Source organism: Erithacus rubecula, assembly GCF_903797595.1.
Source record: "Erithacus rubecula genome assembly, chromosome: 3".
Taxonomy (NCBI): Eukaryota; Metazoa; Chordata; class Aves; order Passeriformes; family Muscicapidae; genus Erithacus; species Erithacus rubecula.
The window spans coordinates 24267715-24288341 of NC_136689.1; positions in this window are offsets into that span (position 1 = coordinate 24267715).

Sequence of the window (20627 nt, forward strand, 5' to 3'; positions counted from 1 at the left end):
TTTTATGGATTAAATATTGTATCATGCAAATTAAAATTTGGGAGGACTTTTTCTTTGCTATTATCAGCATTCCTGCACCCAAATTCTCCAAGGGTGCCTCTGAACTTGCATTTGCCATGAAGTATGGCTTTGCATTTGTGGTGTTACAGCTTAGACATCACACAGATGGTTTTATCACCATATCCTATATCTCTTTCCCAAGTGATTAGCTGACCACCAGATCCATTGCAGTCTGAGCTGTTTTCCCCCAAACCTCTCCCTTTTGTTGTGCTCTCCTTGCAGCAGTGACCTCCAGGAGCATTTTGGTTGTGCCTGGGCAATGACAGCATCTCTGCCCCAACACTGCCAGCAGGAGAGCTGGATGCTGCAGCTCCAAACAGGAGCTGTTTGGTTTCCTGAGGAAAAGAGAACACTTCCAGAAAAAAAGAAAGCTGAAGGCAAAACCAGGCAGATGGGGATGTGAGCCCTAGCAACCATCACAGTCCCTGGAGGAAGAACAAGTAAGAAAAGCAAATGGGTCCATGTTGTCTGGATGATGCCACACAAAACCATGGAGGATATACCCTTCAAAATTGACAACAATAGCATGCAGAGGCAGAGCAATGGTAAGCTTTTTGGTGCAGAATGTTAAAAATGCGCTTTATAAATATTTTATATATGCAAACATTAATGCAGTATGATCAAAATAGGCCAGTCTATGGCTGGTATATCTAGTTCTATCACAGCAAGCTTATGTGTGGATATATAGGTGGATATATGATACTACACGCCAAAAGCAAGGTATTTGATTGATGTCTTTTCATTACAGGTGACAAATGCACTTGCAGAATCAGACACCCAAAATCACTCATAGCTGCTTCTATGAGGCTTGATCACTATGACTTATTCTTACCTAATTTGTTACTTTTAAAGTGCACGCTTTCTTCTTTGTGATGTATTTTTCATCATTTCAATTTCCATCTTTTGGAACATCTTTAATGGATCAGTGGAGATGCCTCCAAAATTAAACTGAGTCATATTTCTTAGCACAGTTTATAAAGAAAAATATTTCATCTTACATGGCATACCTAAAGCCAAACTGAAGAACAGCCTCAAACATTGGTCTTTTGGTAAAGTACAAGTTTTTAAAACAATAATATAACACATTTACAATGCAAAAACCTGTCTTAAAGCTCCATAATTTTGTGACATTTCTCTGAGTTCAATGAATACACATAAACTGCTTGCACCCAGATCACTGGCATGCTAGAAATGAAGCATGTCCAGTCCTATCTGGGCCATGTCCCCTGTCCACCTTTCCTTGGGAGTGCCAGTCTGAGGGTACTTCCCTAAAAGTCATCTTTTCCAACTAACTTAATACAGTGGAGAGAGGAGTGGGTTTCTGACAAAGTTTCTTCTCCCTTACAAAGCAAGAAAACCTCTTAAAACTATCCTACTGAATGTTCATAGCTTCCAAAGATCATGTTCACATTTTACCACCAACAAAGTGGCTATTAAAAAGCAATGTCATCCATGCACTCTCTTCCCCCACAGCTCCTCACTCACATCTCCCTGTTGGCTGGGTGCACCCATGCTCACCCACAGCCACACCACAACCTCTTCTCCAAAGGTATGGTCCACAATATTTATCCCTAAATGTGTCATTCATAGAAAGCTTTTAGATTTCTTTCCAGGCTTCCACGAGTTTGGAAGGATATTTGGCTGTATAGGAGGGATGAGGTGGAAAAGGACATCCAAGATGGCTCAGACCATTGGAGACAGGAAAGATCTTGGTGTGTTCCCAATTTAAAGACTCTGTTACAGGAATAAACTTTCCTCCTGAGACTGTCCAGGTGCTCTATCACTGATGCAACCTAAAAAGCATCACAGTTTAAATTCAACCCATGAGTGAGAATAGCAGGACCATGGCAAGGTGAAGAGATTGACACCAACTTTGGGGTGAGAAATGCCACATGGTGTGTCTATGTCCACGTGGAGAAGAGCTGTGGTTTCTGAAGCTTCAGGTAGGCACCCAGAGGTAGTATGACTTGCACTAGGAAAGACTTTGATGTGTTGTAATTTGGTTGCCTTCAGCATGGAAATCCTTGTTATGGTGGTTCTGTATTTTCATTTGAAGACGATTAAACCATTTTATTTTTAAGATCTATCAGATAAATGGCAGAACAAACCTTTGAGCAAGCTGGTAATACATGCTTTAGGTTACTTTATCTCTGGGAATGGGCCAAAGTGGTTTCTGTCTGTGTGCGTGTGCCTGTGTAATTAGCCTACAAATTCAGACTCAGATAAAAATAACCAGGCAATGAATGTAAATAATCAGGGCCATGATACACATCGCTCCCAAAGCATGATTCCCATGCATTGAGAAAACAGGGACTGTAAAAAGTCAAAGAAATCTCAGTGCTCTGAGGGAACATCAGTACTCCCTCACTTTAGCACCTTTCTGAAAGGACAGCAAAGCAGAAAAGCTGGACCAATTTCCATGCACAAGGAAGTGCCTAGGACACTAAAGCCAGTGTCAGAGTCTAGGCAGATGCTGAGAAGGGTTGCAGAGGTTGCAGGTTTGGAAGCAGCTTGCTGCCATGGAGGACCCAACAGGGCATGTCACAGCTCACACCTCCTATCCCAGGCTTGCCAGCAAAGAACTCAAGTAAAGTCAAGCTCAGGTCGTCTGCTGACAGAGAAAACTTTTATATCCCACCTGTCTGGACTGCACAGCTGAGAGTCTGGGCACACTCAGGCATTTGGCCACCCCTCCCAAGCACTTCAGGGACATCTTTGCCCCATGGGCAGCCTCAGGGCTTACACCTCAGGTAGTGCCTACAACATGTGGACATTCCTTCCTGCAACCAAGCAGTCTTGTGCATGCAGAACAGCCTCCAGGAACCTCCACCCAATATTTTTTTTTTCCTTCCCTGCACTGCAAGATGGCATGGCTGTGGCCAGAGGTGCCTCCACAGTGCTGATAGAAGGCTTGTGGAAACAGGTCTCCAGCCATCCTGCTCTTTTGTCACCTCACAGGATCCAGGACACACTGTGGCAGTGAAGACTCCTGCTGCCACCAGCAGCCTTGCTGCCACTGGAGTTGTACTGCCATTAATAATAATGGAAAAATTCAAGGGCAAACTCTGGAGGGCAGTCTCCCAAGATACTTTCCACAGATACTTTCCCAGAATGAGGTCAGAGGAGCTGTAAACAGCCACTGTTGGCACACCTGGGCAATGTCACATGCTGTAGGGAGATGCAAGGGAATAGAAATACATGGAAACATGATGCTATCAGAAAGACCTATAGCTGTAAAATTTAAGTGTGATTTGTGAAGCTGATAATACCTGCCATAAGTCACAAAATAAAACAGAAATTTGTGGAAACTGTAAATCTTTCTGAGCACAATTGGTGTAAACCCTTGTTAAGTTTTATCACAAAGAAGGACAAACATCAAACATCATTTTACTGTTCCTAGCCTTGTCTCTTCTCCAAACAGTAGCATGGAGCCGACAAGGGAAAGGACACTTTATCTTTCCTCACTACTTCTCACTCCATTATTTTTATCCTTTTCACCGTATTTTGCACAGGCAGGTAACCCTTGTTTTTAAGTCCCAAGAGGAAAGGCACAAACACTTTCAAGACAGATAATTGTTAATACAGTAAGAGGTAGGAGACAGGGAGTAATAAAACCCAATGCCTTAACCCATGATGGGGAGCCCACATGGTGCGATGGGCTCTGGTGAGAGTGCAGCTCTGTGTTTCCATGCACTTTGACACTGCCCAGCTCATGGTACAGGTTCATTTGCCTCTTGTGGGAAGAGAGTTTGAGTTCTAGACCAGCTGGGTGAATCCCTGACCAAGCTGGTTTTGCACTTATCCTGTGTTTCTACAGCAGAGTGATTGCTGACATCAGGAACATCAGAGAAGTCAGGAACAGCAGAGCAGCCCTGTTCTGCTGACTGGAGAAAGTGCCAAGCACAGAGAGACTGACCTGGCCTTTCCAAGTCAGACCTCTCCATTACCTCTGTGGGTCACAGCCCATGTCACATTGGGTAGCATGATGCAGTAGATCTTGTGGGAGGATAGGACTGTTCATGACCTATGGGCTATTCAAATGTGGCTTTAGCCCCAGAGAGTGGATGGGAATAGAGCTGAAATCCTTTTGCATCATTTGGCTTGTAACAGCCTGGCTGTATATCATTTTCCTATAGGAGAAGAATAAATAGATGGCTACTCAAAAGCATCCCAGAATTTTGAAACACATACAGTTCCAGGCTTTGAAGCACTATCCACTTAATCAATCATTTTCCTCTGGAATGACACTGGGTCAGTCCAGCAGTTCTCGAGGTTTACACTCAACTGTAGTTTTGCTTGGAATGTGAACATCACTAATAATAGAATAGACATTCCCAGCTAATTTTTGAAAGGGAGAAAATTGCTTGGTTTTCCCTCTAATGAATACCTCTGAGCTCCTGCACTAAAGGGGAAGGCAGGTTGTAAAAAAGAAATTAGTTCTCTCCCTCCTTTTCTCCCTGCCATCTCCAACATTCTCACTCCCCAGTGCCAACAGCATGCCACAGCATTTTTATACTCATTCATCTAATTTAGAAAGGAGACATATTTTGAAGCAGCCACTTCCCACTACTTTTGAAGCACTTCCCACTACTCAGCTATGTACACCTTCATTTATGAGGCATGATGTGGGGTGTGGATTTGTATCCCGACACAAAGGGAGGGTCTCCATGAGTACTTTACACTTACTGCCCACTTACCACTCATTCAAGTGAGCAGGGGGTGGAGTAATTCCATTCCCAGTATGACCAGCACTGCAGGCAATGCTGGAGCACTTCTGATCACTTGTTTGCAGAGCCTGGTGCAGTGTTCAGGACCCCAGGCAGGGCCATGAAGCAGTGGCCCCCTGTGTGCAGGGTGATGGGGTGTGCTGCATGTGCAATATTGAGTCCTCTGCAGCCGGGCCCATGGACACAGTGCAGCCTGGGCTGTGTGACAGGGGGCACAGGAGCTGCTGGCCAGGGAGGATCTCTTATGAGTGGGTGCCTGAACAGTACCCCTGGGCTCATGCCTCAACACATCTCTGACTGCCCATGAGGAAGTCACTTGCCTCCTTCCCTCACTATCAATTAGTCATGCTAACTAAGACAAGGTTTCAACATGGCTGTTTATGGACACACATGTTTTATCTCAGGTTCTTAGGTTATTGCCTTTCTGACTATAGATTGTTCTAGAAGCTTTATTGATTGATTGATGGAATAATTGTTACTTGAGCATTTTAAATGCTAAGTATGATTAAGGCTTAATATCAAAATGATGATAGAGATATGTTATTGTTCAGTGCATTGTAATTTAAGTAAGATTTCATCTACCCATCTTTTGAGCACTTTTGAAACAGAAATATTGACAGAAAGCTAAGTATTCTCAAATGCAGCAAATTTACCCAAAATATCTATGTGCAGTTTACATTTAATTTCACAGTCAACTGCAAGCTGACTCCAAATCAATGATCTGATTTGTTTGCCACCTGTTTGCAGATGCCATATGAACTAGTGGCTAAAGGAGACAAGGATGTGTTAATGACATTTTACAAGTCCCTGGTGAGAATTTATCTCAAATGCTGTGTACCACTTTGATGTTCCCCTTTCATAAAGGAGCTTGAGTTGATGCCCACAACCAAGCAGAGTTAGAATCAGTGACCCTGGAATTACCTTTCCAGTGTTGTTGTCCTGTGTGCCAACTGGCATATGAGAATTATTTATTTTTCACAACTATTCAAATAAATGCAAGAGCACAACCTCACTTCAAAGCATAAGCTAGATTTAGCTGCAACTATAGGGCATCTCATTTGGGTTAAAATTACTGACTGGGATGTAGACAAGGACACAGCTGTGTTTCTGGCATCTTACATGCTGGCATTTGAAAATGCATTTCACTAGGGTCTTGGTGAGGTGATTTCTCAGCTCCATTGAATCATGGCTAGTTTTACCACTAGTTTTAAAATGCATGATCATCACTTCTAGAATTAGCTGAAATCAGTGATATTATCTATATTTGCAATAACATTGTTGAGATCAGAATCTGGTCCTTGTTTTCCTTTTTGGTGAACTAATACATTTAGAAGCAGAATCTTAAATTTCTCTAAAAGTTTTTAAAACTCTCATCTCCAGGCCCTTCCACAACACCAAATTCTCTGTTTAGCATCCCAGCTCTCCCAATGAAGATTTCACATCCAGGCCTTCTGCCAGAGACCCTCCCCTGAAAGGTTTATCCCATTGAGGATGGAGTGCATGGAGTGACCCAGGGTGGAGCAAGCTGCTGTCTGGTCCATGGTAACCAAAGGTGCTGGTATCAAGGTACTGGCTCCCATCAGTGTGCTGGGGGAGGCAGCAGTTTGGCAAGCAACTATTGAGAGGCAGCTTGCCAGGAGGGATGCGAGGATGGAAGACACAGGCTCCCAAGGACACCAGAAGCATAGGATTCAAAATAACTACCTGGAGTTGCTTATGTCTGTGTCTGCCTTGCTGGTTTTACTCTTTCAAAGGCTCTTGGGCACAAGGGGTGTTTTGTAGCATACAACCCTGAGCATCTCACCTAGTGGCCGATGTGTGGTACCAGCCATCATGGCCATTTTGGCTGCGTGTCTCCAGAGCACTTACAGCAGCACTTACACCTGCTGCTGGCAGGGAGCTTTCCCTCCTGGGCACTGCACAGCAGAGCCTGCCTGCCTTGCTTCACCCCTGCGCTGCGTGCCTGGGATTGCGCTGGGCGCGCACCCACCCACACACGTCCCTTCTCCCCTTTCACCTCCTCCCCTCGGGTCCAAATGCATCCATGAGTCACTGGGGGAAGTGCACCCCATGACCTCACAGCTGTAGAACACAACATGAAGCATCAGAAAGCAGCCTCATGTGGGAGCTGGGTACCAAGCTAGCTAAAGCCTAACTGGTCAGATATTCATGTCTGGGGTTTTATCCACTTTCGCAGCATTTTTCAATTCTTCACTGTAAGAGTATGACAGATACTCAGACTTTGAAGAGGTACACAAAAATTTACATCTGGGACATTATGTGATATGTCTGACTGAACAAAATGCAATAACTGAATTGTCATAAGCGAGATGGAAAGGTTATTTAAAGCTTAAAGGTTGCTTTTAACCTACAGATGTATCTGACACTGATCAGAATAGAGAAGTTTAGTATGATCACAAAGCAGAAGCATGAACTTTTCCTATTGGTGCTGTTTGTGCATCATTAAAAAGGATGGAGAAAGTAATTAAGGAAAAATTAAATTGTTATAAATACCAACAATATTTCAGTGTCCACGTGAAGATGTATGTTGATGTATGCAAATTGGTCAAGATTTTCTTCAATGTTTTCTGAGACAGGAAAATAATTTCTTTCAGTTTATATGCCTTTTAAAGTAATGCTAGAAATTAGTTTTAATAACACAAATGCTACCCTGTATGGGAGCAGAACTCTTGTGGTGCATTTGAGGGCAGTAAATCCTATTTTCTACCAAGATTAACAGGTTTTGCAGGCTAAACGTGCCTGAAGGCAGCTGTACTCTACACACCCAATTTTTTACAAAACACAGCAGGACAGGTTCATGTCTGGTGTAATCCCTTTACCTCCAGAACATTTCAGTCTTGGCAAATTGATCTTAGAAGCAAGCATATGCTCTAGCTTTCCACTCAGGGTCAGTTTTTCTTCTATTCCCCATAGACCAGAATCACTTCCTGGACTTGGACCTTTTCTTCATCAGGGCAGGACACTACAAGATCAACTCTGTGCAGTCTAAGCAAGAAAAATAACACTAATCATCTGTCAGCGGAGAAATGATGCAAAAATCAGAAATGGGCAGGACATCATGTTACAGACCTTGTTCACAGGCCCTTTATAGAAGTGGTTTGGGCTGGAATGTCACCAAACAATCCTTTTCCTTCCTTGGAAAGTCCTTGGAGATCCACCACCTTTTCACTTGTGCAGGTGATCTCTAGTGCATCATGGGATGGTGTGAGCCAGACCAGGAGTTTCACCCTACTTTAGTGTGGTGGCCCCAGGTTTGGATTCAGTTTGGGATTTGGAGCAATAGCTATCAGCTCATCCACATGAGAATGTGGCCGAGTTTGCTGCTGTTTCCCTGTGCTGCAGGAGCCATGGTTCCTGGCTGTGCATCCACCACACCGCTGCTACACCCATGCAAACTGTGCCTCACCACAGGAAACGAGCTGATCCAGTTAAAATTCTCCTCTCTCCCTGTCAACACGCAGAAATGAAGATAGAAACTGCTGCCTCCGTGTTGCTCAACACGCCGGGCATTTGAAAGGGCTTTTAGGTGAATGTGGAGCCAAAGTGTCTGTCTCCGCCCACTCTCCTTTTGCCAAAGAGGTAAGAGGGGAAAAAAAAACCCCATAAATATAGTCCCCGTCATTGTTCTCTGATTTCAGTGGGTTGCTGGAAGTGTGTGTGTTTAGCAGAGTTTCTGCAATGAAGCACCTCCCTATTTCAGAGGGGGAAGAAGTTCTTCTGTGTGTATGCAACTGACTCAGAGACTTGTTTGTCCTGCAGGAAGAGTTACAGGATTAACTTTGAATACTTTGATATTCAGTGATGAAAAAGGACACACCAACACTAGGATTTGGGGAGGCTCAGTATGTCCTTCCTTCTTGCTTTTTACACACCTAGAAGCTGGGTATGAATGACAGATTACAGCTTCAGTCCTGAAAATAGTCTCTTGAGGCTTAATTCAAAGAGCAACAATGACATCAAGAAACCTGGTTCTGCTCCACTGAAAGACCAAGCAGCTGGATGCAGGTGTGACTGCACTCCAACTCTAATGGTCAAATTCATAGCAGAGAGAGACTTCAATGTGGTCAGTGGAAGTTGCCAAAGACAGAAGCCTTGTAAAGCAGTGTCCTTCTCCAAGGCAGCAGCTCACCATCCTGTACCAGTGCATGATTCAGAAAAGAGGCAGTGACTTGGATGGTGCACGTATGTCTCTTTTTGGTGACAAGGAAGGAGGAGGAAATGCTGATAGCATCAGCCTGGCATTCCCTCAGGAAAGACCTAAACACCAGAGCTTCCTCATGCTGAGATTTAGAACTCAAACCCAATGTAAGCTCTCCAGAGCATCTAAAGCATCTCAGGAAAATATCACCTGAACACTAATTAATCTCCATAGTCTGTTAACTTGGATATTATCCCTAACCTACATTTTGTACTTATTCATTCTGCACACATTCAGAAATTACAGATCAAAGTTGTGGTTCTCAGATTGCCCAGCACCAAACCAAGTATTTTCAGAAGGGGTGATAAGAGGTGGAGTTGTACTGGAGCAAAGGATCCAATGGCACAGGGTGCATTTCTTTCACTCCAGAAGCTGATAAAAACATTTGTCTCTAAGTCTTATTCACAGTGGCATCTCTGATACAAATAAGCTACAGTAATTACAAGATAAAGTATTTCACAGTGGAACCAGAGAAAGAAACAAATCTGAAAGGCAGCTGTTGCTCTGCAAGATCAGTGTGATTGCTACAGAATTTCTCCTCTAAACCTTCCAGTAGAACATCCACGCCTACACACATGCTTGGCATGAAACATTCCTGTGATAGCATTACCTCTGTAGAGAAGAGGTAGGTATGACTTTCTCTTTCAGAGTCTCAAACAAAGAGCAGTATATACCAATCACAGAAGTCTTAGTTACTTCTTCTTTTTGTTTTTTGTTGAAGTAATTCCCTCAACTTGGGTTTTGAAATTAAGAAGTATCTTACACCTCATTCTTAGGAAGCATCTTTCTGTTCTTTAAGTCACTAGAAGAAAATAATTTTCCACCACTACCAAACCTGTGGAAAATATAGAACTCATCATATCTCAAAATTAGTTGAATTTTAAGGAAAGTAATCAGTATAATTCCAAAAAATAAAGAGCAAATCCTGAAGCTTTTTATAAGTTGCATTAGATGTAGTTTAGAGGCTAATGGTATAATTACATACAATGAAGTAGATATGCTGCAGCATCTCACATTTCTTGAGCAGACTGGGGCTCGTACCCCTCTGTAAGATCCCCACAGGTGGCACATGAGAAGGACTGAGTGTCACAAATCTAAGGCTGCAGGGCTGTCCTTCCAAGGTCCTGTGGCACCAGCAGCTCTTTATGGGCAATGGGAAACCAAATGTCTTTAGCTAAACTTCAGTGACATCAGCTGAGGGCTTACCTGTCTCACTTTAGAATATGAAACATTTCCAAACACTTTGCATTGACAGAAAACTGTCACGTTACTTTAGACTCTAGTTTGAGTTGCATCATTCCTGCAGCATCAGTGCAGTGTCAGCAGCTCACAGTGCAGGATGGCTCATCCTGGGTTTGGAAAGAAGCCTCTCCTGCTGAGGGCTGTATTCCTTCTAAGGAGAGTTTTGCATTTGCCTTCAAAAATAAGAATTTCATTGGGAAAAGGAAGGGATGGCATCCGATTTATGAAATTATGGACCAACTAGAGTGGGCAATATTTTTCACCAGGACTCTGCTAGATGAAAAATGTAGATTTGTCAACACTAAAACTTTCCAGGAATGTGCCACTTCACCAACTTATTTTCACATATAAAACTGAGGAGAATTTCCCTCAAAATTAAAATCTTTTGTTCTAATAGTTACAAAAATAAAACTTGGTGTTTCTTTGCAAAAACAATGTTTTGTTTTGAGATGCCTTTCAGCTTACTTTGAAATAAAATTAAAAACATTTTTTAAAATCTCAGTTTCAAAATAAAGCAGTTCATTTGGGGATCAAACAGAATATTTCATTTAAGTGGTCAGAAAGGCTTTTTATTCTTTGGAGCTGATGATGAATCAGAAAAATTCTTTGTTTCCATGACTCTGATATATGGTGTTTTGAAGCTGCTTTGATATCTGATATTTATTACCTTAATCTTATTTGTGCCTTAGCATTGCTGGCTCTAATGGCTCCATCCCTGCCTGATGTTAGATGTTTAAATGCTGTGGCCCTGAACAGTGCTGGAATGGAAGACCACTTAGGGATCATGAATACTTTTGGCACAAACCAAGCAATTATGATGGGACTTCTGACCTGGTAGATCCTATTAATCACTGACAGTCAAATAAATAGCATGCCAAATTCACATAAATTTATGTCCAAATAATATGGACATAAATAGAGGATATATTAACAGTGAATTTTAATTATAGAGGAATTGAATGTATGAGAAAAATCAACTCAAAAGAGAGATCTCATGACATTCAGATTTCCTTTGAATCTTTTTTAAATTGGATCTGAGAGCTGATGAAGAAGTCATATTTTCAATAAAAATAAATAATAAAAATAATCTTGAGACAAACTGATGTGAATATAGGTATTTACTTTTAGAACATGATGTATGTTAGTGCTTGAATACGCTGACTTGAGACTACAGGAAAGTTGCCCGTCATCTGCATTTTATGAGCAGATCACTTTTTTTGTGCAAACACTAGGGAATGTTGTTCTTTGTGTGGCTGGTTTTCAATATGTTAAGAAAAATACTTTTTTTTGGAAAAGAAAAGGAACTTTTTGCCACCAGAAACCCAGAATTATCACATTAGGACCACCCTGACTGGCTTCTCTGTGGAGTTCTAACTTCAAGGAAGTAGTACGGACACACAAAGTTATGTTTAAACTGAGAAGACTATATAGGTTTGTACTGGAGGTTTTGTTTCTCTATTTGGTTTTAATAGAGCAGGCATTATAAATTAGTAGAGTATCATACAGACTTTATTCTTACTTTTTGGAGAACTATTATCTCCCATTTACAGAGAGAAGAATGAGCTTGTCTTGAGGATAAAGCAACTTCCCAAGGTCTAAATGTTAGGAAAGGTAACCCAGGTCTTTGACCTCCAGTGTGCCGTGGCAGCCACAAGCTTGCTCTTTCTGGCAAGGCCTGACACAGGCACCAGAGCTGGAAATCTGCCTTTTTCTCCTTTTTTTTTTTTTTTTTCCTGTGGGCAGGGCAACCCACAAGAGTGACCAGCCATGAAATTCCTAGGCAGTTCTAGGTTTGGATCCTGAAACTATCCTTAACTAAGTTTCATAATTTTGATTCAAGCATTTATTACAGGGTTATTTATACTTAGACAATGAAATCTGAGCATGTATCAGCTGAGCCTTTGAACTGTATCCCTTCTTCTTAGCGGTCTAGTCATCTTTCCACAGTAAATATGTTAGGTACAGTGATCACTGATACGATGGGTTCAGCCAATTCCACATGGAAAATACTTTATGTTGAGACATTGAGAAGTGTAACACTTTTAACTTCAGCAGGACACATCTTTGGAAACAGGCTTTAATCCTTGCTATGATAGCAAGATGAGTCTGTGTTTCAGTACAAATAGTGGTTTCAGGTTCTCAGGCCAAATTTTCAAGATCAGATGTCTATACAGGCAGCTAACAGATGGTCTCAAAGAAAACATGCACAGAGAAGAAATGTAAGAAGAAAAAATTTCTTTAGCTTACTTCTACTTGTGTTTGTTTTCCCTACTCAGATGGCTCTAGCAACCTTCTCTCCATCTCATCAGGATATAACTTTATACTCTGAAAGTCTGCCAAAATGCTTTGGTGTGCCATTGGAGTCTTACAAGATGGTCAGCTCCTTCTGGAAAAGAAGCCATATTTTGGATGCATCTTCATCCCATGCCTCCAGACTGCTCCATCCAAATGCAGATCCCACATTGCTCTGTGTTTGAGCTTTTAGCAGTGCTACAGCAAGCCAAGATGTGTGCTTCAGAATGACCAAATACTCAAGGGAAGAAGACCTGGAGGGTCATCCAGGTCACCTGCTGACAATGCTGGAGTTTTCCCTCATACCTTGTCCCTCTGGATTAGATCAGGTTCTCTGGGAAATCACGAGGTCAGACAAAAGACTCACGATTTGGAAATCGTATTGGATTCCTCTGCATTGCTGTGAATACTGCCTATTTTCAATGTATCTGGTAAATATTTTTGTCGTTGTAAGTAATGACCTGCAAGAAGAAAAGGAAGAAGACAAACAAAAGGGAGCCTCATCCAGAAGTAGGTGGCCATGTTCTCCCTTTCCAATTTCCTCACAGGCAAATTGTGATGGCTCTCCTTTGTGAAGAGATTGTCTGAAACTTCACATCCAAAATCTGATGGTTTCCTTACAGTATTGTTCATACAATGATCATCTGGAAATGCTCTAAGGTTTTAGTTGTGCCTCCCAAAAAAACACCAACCAGGCTTTATTCTGCAAATGTATCTTCTGATTAAGAAAACAACCATTGCCACTAGCAGAAAAGCAATTCAGTTAGATGGTAGCTATTTGAAAACAAAGTTTTGCTCCAAGTTTTCCCGGACAAAATCAGATCATACAAACAGGAATCTCTACACCTGGCACAGCTTTCCTACACAGAGCATTCAAAGTCTTTACAGGGGATGCAGCTATTGGACTTGACCAAGCTGAAAATTAATCACAGTCCTTCTGTGAGCCAGACCACCAAGCAATCTGCTGTCTTTCATTTGTAAGAGGGAAAAAGGTGAGGAAATAGTTATTTTCCCTGTGTCACATTCAAGAATTAAGTTCTGCTCTCTCTGACCACTGGACATTAGGACTCACTCATGTCCATGTGGAGTCACTGCTTATCTTGCAGGGCTGCATGGCCTGGTGGTTCCTTTGGAACAGTCCACCTGCACTATGCTTTTGTCACTTATTTTTTTAAAAACTTTCTTCTTTTTTCCTCTTAGATTTTGCAGCAATAATGGTTTGTCTCTGATGAGGGGAAACTCAATGACTGATAATTACCTTGCATGCCATTTAATGAAATTGAAGGAGCACAGTAACATCCATAATCTAACTCTTCAAGCTTGTTAAGCCCTAGTTCTGCATATTTCCAAGTGCTAATATTCAGACATAAATGGAAAAAGGTTAAAAGGATTCAGTGAATTTGTAACAAATGTGCCCTTTGTGTATATGAATTCTGAGTTGTCCCTACTGGACATGGTGTGTTGGTTAATCTTGCTATGAATACCAAAATTACCTCCTCGTTAGCAGGACTCATTGCTGTTATTACTGTAGCCTAGTGAGAAGGGCATTGACTCAGGAGCTAAGAGACTCAGTTTCTCATCACATCACTGCTACTGTCCTGCCATTTGTCATAGGACAAATTCCTGCATCTATTTATTTCTGTTTCCCTTTCCAGCTGGTGCTGTCTTGTGCATCTAGAGTAGAAACTCTTTGGGACAGAGACCTCCTTATATACTCAGTGTCAGATCTCAGTTAATTTCTTAATGAAGTAGTAACAAATGACAAGCAGGTAAATGTTAAATGAAGACAAGTGCCATCTAAAATTAATGAACAACTTAAAAATTGAGCATACTTGGTATGAAATTTAAACCAGCTTTATCAACTACAGTTTCAGCACCCTTAGATCATCTGGTACAGGAGGTGATGCATCCTGCAGAAGCTTCTTCTATGTTTTAAATACAAACCCTTTTAATAAATAAGCACTGAACAAAAGCAAGACAGCTGATCCCATGCCTTTTCAGCTTTACCTTGCTTCCAGTTGGCCTGCTTTTGTCGTGTCACTTTCCACATAGATTTTTTCACTGAAAATGAAGAGCTTAAAGGGAAAAGTTATTACAGAGGAAGACCGGAGAGGCGATCAGAGATTACCTGGAGTGAAGGTGTATGAGTTCTGCAGCTGAACTGAGAGCAAATGATCAACAAGAAAAGAAAAAGAAAAAGAAAAAGAAAAAAAAAAAAGAAAAAAGAAAAAGAAAAAGAAAAAGAAAAAGAAAAAGAAAAAGAAAAAGAAAAAGAAAAAGAAAAAGAAAAAGAAAAAGAAAAAGAAAAAGAAAAAGAAAAAGAAAAAGAAAAAGAAAAAGAAAAAGAAAAAGAAAAAGAAAAAGAAAAAGAAAAAGAAAAAGAAAAAGAAGAAGTGAGGAGCAGAAGAGAAGAGTGGCAGCACTTTATTTATTAAGTGCCATCAATGTTTAAGGTATAAGGTAGAAATTCCTGAACAAAGTAATTCACAGTTTCAGGGTAAAATTGTACCTTTAATAGTGGAAAAAAGCCCTCACTGAGGCCAAGAAACCACTTACCAAGATTTCTCAGAATGTTTTCCAGCAACACTGGGGTCTGCTTTCCTCCCACCACTCTGGCAGGAAAGGAATTTGTCTCCATATATCACACCTCCCTTAGAGACCAGTATCACCCTCATGGATATCCTATGTTTCCCCTGTGGCTGCTGCTCAACCACCAGAGCTGCCTCTGCAGCACTACATGCTCAGGAAAGAACAAACAGCAAGAAAAATGTAGAGAACAAAACACTGCCAACTTAGTGAAGGAGTGTGTTGTGGCTTAACAGCAGCTGAGCCCCACACAGCTGCTCACTCTCTCCCCCTCACCTCACCCCTCAAGGGGATGGGAAACACACGTATGCTGAGCATGACACCCTATGTTAAGGGACATCCCTTGGGTCAGCTGTCCTGGCCATGTCTCCTCTCAATTCCTTATGCACCCACAGCCCACTTGCTGGTGCTGTGGGGTCAGAAGCAGAAAAGGTCTCAACTCTGTGCAAGCCCTGCACAGCAATAGTTAAAACATCCTTGATTTATCAACACTGTTTTCCAGCATAAATCCAAAACACAACCCTGTACTGGCTACTATGAGGAAAATTAACTCTATCCCAGACAAAACCAGCACATTCCCCATCCCTTATTTCACCTTCCCACACCTTCCAATACATCCTCACCAACCACCATCCCCCTTCCCATCCTTTGATGAATACACAGATATCATTCCCTTAGTCTATGGATCATCCCTGTAATATATAAGTTTGTAAAATGCCCATGAAGTGTCCACAAAATGTCCATTGAGTTAACTTTGTTCATGGCTATGGGTTCCATCTGTCATGGGGTCACTTAGGACAGGAGAGGTGGTGTTTTGTTAGCATGTGTCATTGAGCACCAAAACCAGCTTGGGCCAGCTCACTGCTGCACTTGCACTGCTTCTCCTAAGACTTGTCCTCCACTTCTTTACATGCTTCTTGGCATAATAATGTAATTCAAATAATGAGTGACAACAGCTTTAGAGTATATATATCCTTTACACCTTTTATCTCTAGTCCCTTGGTGCCAATTTACAGATTTTAATATGGTGAACTCTTCTCCTTACTTTCAGCCTGGCCAGCAACCTTAAAAGATCCCTCAGGAAGAGGACCAAGGCTATTAATTAGCAGAGTGTGCAAGTATAAGCACTACTGAAGAATTCCCATCATCTCTAGCTAAGCACTCAGTCGTCTCCCCAGCTGGGTCTGTCATGTTTCCATCAGAAGGTATCTACCATTTTATACAGTGTAGCTTTTGGTTGTCTTGGATTTTTTTTTTCATTTATGTGTCTGTAGCTGACAGATTTTGGTCATTACTGACCTCCCCCAATTATCTGTGGCAAATTACAACAGGTACCTGTCTTGGCTATTGCAGCACAATGGCCCCTACATCATTTGAACACTTCATGGTCCTGTCTTAACCTGCCTCAATACCTAAGGATTTCTCTGAAGTACAGCAATTTATGTGATGGGACAAAGCCTTATATTCCAGCAAGCTGCTCTGTACTAATACCTTGACATCTAAAAAAACAGAAACAACAACAAACAAGGTAACCATCTCTTTGAGATGTGGGGTGGAAATATGACAAGTAAAACTCTCTGAAGTCCCAATGTCATTTTTGAGCATGGAGCCCATGTGAGGCACAGAATCCTAGCCTCTCCCTCTCTGTGCCCTCAGCACCTTTGCATGCTCTTTGGTATTTTGCATATGCGAGTGGTGAAGAACTGACTTTTGTTATCATCTAAAAGCACTATCCTGTGTTGGAAACAGAAGGAGGAAATTATAAAAAACCACAGCTCCATAAGTGAGAAAGCTGTAGAAATGTAGTGAGCCCTCCAGACAGAGTTCTTGGATGCTTGTTCTTCTGCCACTGAAAGGAGATTAAATCTGGTTGAGGACAGTCATATTTGGTCTAACATGACCTCTGCTTTTAGAGTAAGAATCAGAAAGAAATATGTGGCCTTCCAAGCACAGAAAGGTACTACAGTCATCCACCCTAGAAAGGGCCATTAGGTTAAAAGGCCACTGATTGGACGTGTTTGTTTCCTGTACCCATAATTTTCATACCAAGAAATGGAAGACTTTTTGTTGCCTTTTCACAAAATGCCAAGGCTGTAATATCTACCATGCTAGAACATGAAACAAAAAGAAAATAATAATTCACTTCTGGTTTACAGCTGTTGTCCCAATAGTTATATATGCACCAATAAAGTATTACAATGGTCCAGAGAGACTTATTTGCCAAGCCACAAGCACATCAGGCTGTAGAAATAAACAAGGGCCAAGAAAAAAGTCAGTCCTATTGGAAACCAAGTATGCTATTGGCAAACTTGTGATACTGTAAAATGCTACTCTCCCACCTCCAAACCATGAAACTAAACATATATATATACTAAACATTTTTATTTGCCTTCTACAATCCCCAAAGATTCAAATGTACAATCTTCTCCCCACTATCATGAGGGCTTAGCACATTTCTTTTTAAACAAAAGCTGAGATTATCATGCAGTTAAGTGGCTCTAGGCACTGAGCCTTGAAAAAATGCCCTTTAGAGGTTCCCTTTCAAACAATGAAAGATGGTGAGACTGCGTGAGAGAGCTGACAGAGAAAAGGAGATCATGGCAAAGGCTAAGGTGAGATTGGCCAAGCAGGGTTAGTGACAGTCTCAGCTAACCCACCACTGGGGTCTGACCCAGGAGCCTGAGGAAGAAAGCAGCAAATACACAAAACCTCCAGCCTTGGTGTTTGGCTGCAACTCTGCTGCTCTTGATCTGCAATTCCTCCGGGAAATCCCACTGAGATTTTTGGCTGGGACTTTGGAACAACTGGAGAGGAAACTTCATCGAGCCCTCTGCCTGTTTGGAAAGCACTTTATAAGTTTATGCTGTGCTGACTGAACACTTCTGCAGTGCAAACACCAGCCATTAGACCTGTAGCTCACACACATGGCAGCCAAGGTTCACAGCCAGATGAGGACAGTCGGGTGAGCAGGGCACAGGGCAGCTCCTCTTGGCACAAGCTCCAGCAGATCTTACTCCTTTGCTCTGCAGCTGCAAGTTGTGGTAGCTTCCCGATGGGTAGATGGAATCTGTTGTTTTCTCTCAGGAGAGTTGCTAATCTTCTCAGCTACATAAATACACTTCTATTATTGTCTGAGTAAATTGCCTCAGAAAACTGTTTCTTCAGGAAAAAAAGTTGAAATTTCTTAAAAGGAAAATGTCAGTATATTTTTCATAATTATTCCACTACTTTTTTCTACCATTGTTTATGGTAAAATCTTGATAGTTAGGAATTAGCATATACACTCATGTTATCATATCTGCTTAAGGATGTGAGTTTACTCAATTCCAAATAAAAAGTGAGACTCATGCATCCCAGTCTCCCTTGCTCCTGTCCAAATCTCGCCTAGATTTCTTCCCAAATCATTGCCTGCCTGCATTTGTTTGTTTTTACAGCAATTCCAATTCTTAGATGGTAGAGAGCTCTGAAAAGGATTATACAATCTCAGCATTGCACTTCAGTTCTCACATCCAGCCCTTCCCAGAAAGATTCCAGTTCAGCAGGATATTTATCCAAATGCTTAATTCTGCACTCATCAGTCTGCACTCACTCTGCCTGCTCCATCATTAAGATGAAGGGGTGCTATAGGAGCCAGGGAAGTGAGGGAATTTAGCAGATTCACATTTCTAGTGGTCTGAATCCCCCAAAAATAGAGGAATGACAGAGGAGAGATTTTCTCTATTTCTTACACAGTGTTAGGTGTTTGTAATGATGCTACTGAAATTAAGAACTCTTTCAGTACATAAAACTAGGCATCCATTTGAATAATTTATTTTGCAAAAACAAAAGAAACTATGCAACAGACAATATCTAGATGTAATTTCCAAACAAATCTACTCTGCGATTTTACCAGAATATCTGTAAGTGGAATTCAGGCAAGTCCACAGCAGATTTGTTGAGGTGGCTATGAATGCTTGTCAAATCTAACTTTATATTTTAATAAAAGATTCAGTTAAAAGAACCATGCTTAAGCAGAGTGCACTGGACAAACTGTAGGCAAATCTGTACCTTATTTATGTAACTAATTTCAGTATCTGATCCTACAGCTGAGGAGCAGTTAATGAATACAGTGAACAGATGCAGTTTGGCTGTGTCTTCAGCAGGTATGTTGATCTGTTATCAGAAGGCTAACAACATCCCAACAGCAATTTGCACAGAATGTGCAGTTATTAAAACCAGAGCAGTGGAAGAGACTGTAATAATTTTTGAGTCTGGTCCTGAAATTACCTGCTTAAACAGCAACTTTACTGTTGCAGCTACATGTGAATGTTTTGACTGGTCTCTGGGCCTTCTTATGCTGTAGCTCTGGAGATTTTGTCACAGATCTTGGAATATTTTGCCCTGCAGAAATCCCAGCTCCTGGCAGAAGTGATCTGGCAGAATATCATCTTTCCTTTGTTTACTTTTTGAAGCCTCAAATCCTCTTGGTTACACAGCAAAGCTCAGCCATGTAATCTTCTAGAGGCTCAAAAATCAAAACCCAGATAAAATAAAGTCCCTGTTTCCTAGACCTAAAAATCTCCCGATTTTTAAACCAAGCTTATTACTCCAGGGGTCTCAGCACTGCTGTTTTAAGAAACTGGGATTGCAGTACTGATTGAGGGGCTCCCAACATCATCAGCATGACATCTCTCCTGGCTTTCAGTGGCAGCAGATCTGACCTGATGTGATTTATAAATCACAGAATTTGTCAATGATACATTTCGGCTGGCAGTGTTAGCAAAGAGGCGAGGAGAGGAGAAGCAGGTGCCATGTTTTAACAGAGAGGACTGTGCCTGTTTACTTTATAATCTAATGCTTTTACTTTATGGTTTTAAATTTCACATAAAGCTGTCGCAAAGCCACTTAGTAAACAAGGGAGGGAGCTCTGAGGCTCTGAGGGAGGCAGCTGCTATCACAACTGCAGCTTCTGACAGAGGCTTCTGTGCCCAGATCCACACTCCTGCAGCTGCAGAGCCCTGCCAGCTTCAGATCCACAGCCTAAGGAAACCACTGTTGACCTGATGAACTAATAAAAAGAAAATGTTACAAAACAGAGGCAATATTTACATTCCCTGCTCAGCATTTCATTGCAGTAAAAGGTGTCTGGAAAGGCCAGGAGTGTCTGAGCTTTGGCAATTCCATGCATCCCAGGTTTCTCTCCAGGTTATGCCGGGTACCCCAAGAGCAGCTGGAAGAGTCTGACATATTTTCATTACAAATTTTGCACCCTAGCACTTGGCAACCTACAATAGCTGCTAACCCACCGTGCCCTTGAGAGCTGTGACCCTTCAGAAACACGAGTTTTGCAGGGGGGACCCAGTTTTCCAACAAGTGCAATGCCCAAATAAACATTGTTACAGAAGAATTGCAGGGGGATAGGGACCCTCCCACACTCCTTCTGCATGGTCTCAGCACTTTCTGTGTGTTCCCTCTGGATCCCAAAAGGAATATAAAACTTCTGCCATGATCAAGAGGATTTC